Genomic DNA, 3,312 nt, shown 5'->3' with positions numbered 1-3,312 from the left:
GCTGAAGTTGTCCTAATGGTTGTATGCCAGACAATGATCTCAGAAACCTGTGTTCTATTGGAGGTGTGTTGTAGACACCTTGGCATTTTTTCTTACCCTCACGGTTTCTGGAGAAAGTTAACATATATATATTTTTTTGTTCGAAATGGCCTTTGGCCTTCTGGTCAGCTTAAGTGTATGATACAATTAATTCTTCCAGTGATGGCCAGAAGGGAGTGGGTGGTGAGGACAGGCAGGGCCACACTTCTCCAAGCTGGGAAAGGTGGGGGGTGGCATCTCCAATTGTAGCATTCACTGGTGTCCCATGTTGGCACGGGAGCAGGGGGATGAAGATTATAACCAAGGAATGAGTTCAGGCCAGAACTTGCTATTGTCCTGTCATGGGCTGAGACAGGATATCTTTTGACTGAGAACCAGGCAAACCAGAACAAAGCAAGATAAAGGCAGGTTTACTAGCAGAAGGATGATTGTAGATGCATCGTCCTGGAAATTAGTTTAGCAAGTGCTAAAGGATTGTGTCTTTGTGCATATCAGACAAGCATTTGAAAGGGGCAATTTTTGAAAAGAAAATTAGATCTTGACAACCATAAGCTACTTTATAGCCTTAGGTAGTTTTCCATTTGTCCCAGTTACTCTCCTTTTTTGTTTGCTTGTTTTGTTTTTAGCTCTGTGTGAACTCATCTAGAGAGAGACAGAGATAAAGACAGTGTGAGGGAAAGGGAGAAATCACCTCTGCTCTCCCAGGAGGGATGGACATAACAATCCCCTCTCCTCCACTCCCCTCCAGGGATTTTGGGCATACACATAACACATACGTGCACGAGCACACACACACAGTGTGATTTTCAAGATGCCGGTTCTGGGACTTGAACAACTAGCTACTCTTAATGGCTAATCTTTTTTTATCTCACATATTCTTAAAAAAAAAAAAAGGCTTATTTCCTCTGATCGGTCTACTTTCACACTAGGAAAATTTACTTTTCATGTCATCCCCTTGATCAGAAACATTAAATAGCTCCTCATTTCTTACATCTCCAATTGAGTAGGGCCAATCTTCTTAAATAGGTCCAAGGCTACATTCCTTCTCTCATCTCCCACTTTTTCCCTGAGAGTTTTGGTGATTGAAGAGGGCTTTTCTTTTCCTGTCTTCATGACGCTAGTTAAACCCTTATTTTAGCTTAGAACTTTGTCATCATTCGTCTACAAATTCTTATCTGTTCTATAAAGGGCATTTCAAGTGCTTACAATTTCTAAAAGTCTAGAATTTTTCTCAGCTAGATGAAACCTTTTTTTTTCTTTAAACTTTTCTTCTTAAATATGGTTTTTAAGAAATGTTTGGAGGCCAGCAGGGGGCTTGTAGTGATTAAGGCACTGGACTCCCACTTGGTATAATGCGATTTGAGTCCTAGACCCAATGGCTTGAACTCATGCCAGGTGCATGTGTGTGCTTGCATGCCCAAAATCTCAAGAGGAGAATAGAGGAGAAAGGATTGGAGCATGGCCATCCCCCTGCAGGTGATTTCTCACTTTCTGTCTCTCTGGTGAGTGCACATGCCAGATAGCAAAAACTTTTCTCTCTCAAAAAAACAAAACAAACCAACAAACAAAAAAGAAAGAACACAAATGTTTGGCTTATTACTGATTCAATTTTTTAAGAAAAAAATATTGGTTCACTTATCATAATCCCCTTAAAAGATGGACTTACTATAAATAATTATTTTTTATTACCAAAATAATCAATCCACTGTCCATTTAGAGTGATTCAATTAGCTAAGATATTATCTCTTTAAAAAAATTTTAACTGGAGTGTGTGAGGGGAGACTACTCAGTGTGGAGGCCCCTTTGTCCTTAGGGGACTTGCCACCACGAGCAGCACTTTAGCAAAGATTGCAGAGATCGAAGCTGAGATGGTTCGGACTCAAAAGAACAAGGCCACAGCATACCATCTAGGGCTTCTTAAGGCACGCCTTGCTAAACTTCATCGAGAACTCATAACTCCTAAAGACGGTGGTGGTGGAGGACCAGGAGAAAGTTTTTATGTGGCAAAGACAGGTGATGCTCGAATTGGATTTGTAGGTTTTCCTTCTTTGGGAAAATTTACACTGCTTAGTAACCTGGTGGGGGTGTATTCCGAGGAGGCAGCCTATGAGTTCAATAGTCTGACCACTGTGCCTGGTGTCATCAGATACGAAGGTGCCAAGATCCAACTCCTGGATCTCCCGAGTATATCGAAGGTGCCAAGGATGGAAGAGGTAGAGGCCATCAAATCATTGCAGTGGCTCAAAGTTGTAACTTGATCCTGATTGTCCTGGATATCCTGAAACCCTTGGGACATAAGAAGATAACTGAAAATGAGCATGAAGAGTTTGGCATTCACTTGAACAGCAACCCCCCAAACATTGGCTTTAAGAAGGACAAAGGAAGCATTCATCTGACCACCACTTGCCCTCAAAGTGAACTGGATGCTGAAACATAATGCTGATGTGACTCTGCGTAGGGATGCCACTGCTGATGACCTCATTGACGTGGTAGAAGGAAACAGAGTTTATATCCCTTGTATCTATGTGTTAAATAAAATTGACCAGATCTCCATTGAGGAATTGCATATCATCTTAAGGTGCCTCACTGTGTAACCATCTCTGTCCATCACCGTAGGAATTTTGTTGGAAAAGATCTGGGACAACCTGAAACTAGTGAGGATTTACACTAAACCCAAAGGCCAGTTACCAGATCACACATCCCCAATGGCGCTGCCTTAGTCCAGGACTACAGTGGAGGACTTTTGCCTGAAGATTCACAAAAATCTTATCAAAGAATTTAAGTACAAAACACAATCCTCAGAAAGTAGGTAAAGACCATACGTTGGAGGATGAGGATGTCATTCAGATTGTGAAGAAGTGAAACTTTCCCCTTCCCCATCAGTGTGGCTCTCCACAGCAGCTTTCCTCATGACCAAACTTTGGTTTTGGCAGTCACTGGATCAGCATTCAGGGGAGGGAGATGGCAGCACCCACACTGGAACTTGTCTTGGTGTCACCTTGTATGTTGAACTGTATAAAAGACCTGGTAGGATGTCAAAAAAAAAAAAGAAAAAAAGAGAAAAAAAAAAGAAAAGAATTATTTCTAAACTTTTTTCAAAGAATTTATTAAAACTATGGGCTTTTGCTCCCTAAAGGGTTAACAAGAGAAAAAAAAATCCCAGAAAATTTTGTATCTTGTCTTGGCATATTCTTGGACCTGTGAAGCCCATTATGAACTATTCCTCTCTTTTGCCCAAGATAAAGTAAGAACTTGTGCTTCAATAGGTTAATT

General features: G+C 41.0%; 1 pseudogene; it reads left to right on the top strand.

Moving 5' to 3' along the window:
- The window catches only part of LOC102503341 (developmentally-regulated GTP-binding protein 1-like), a 6,688-nt pseudogene extending 3,779 nt beyond the window's left edge, over window positions 1-2,909 (top strand).
- Window positions 2,910-3,312: the final 403 nt, after the last annotated feature.

This window comes from Tupaia chinensis, unplaced genomic scaffold (assembly GCF_000334495.1).
Source record: "Tupaia chinensis unplaced genomic scaffold, TupChi_1.0 Scaffold000182_1, whole genome shotgun sequence".
In the NCBI taxonomy this organism is placed as follows: Eukaryota; Metazoa; Chordata; class Mammalia; order Scandentia; family Tupaiidae; genus Tupaia; species Tupaia belangeri.
Note: the sequence above shows the minus strand (reverse complement) of the source record. Positions and strands in the feature narration are given on the sequence as shown.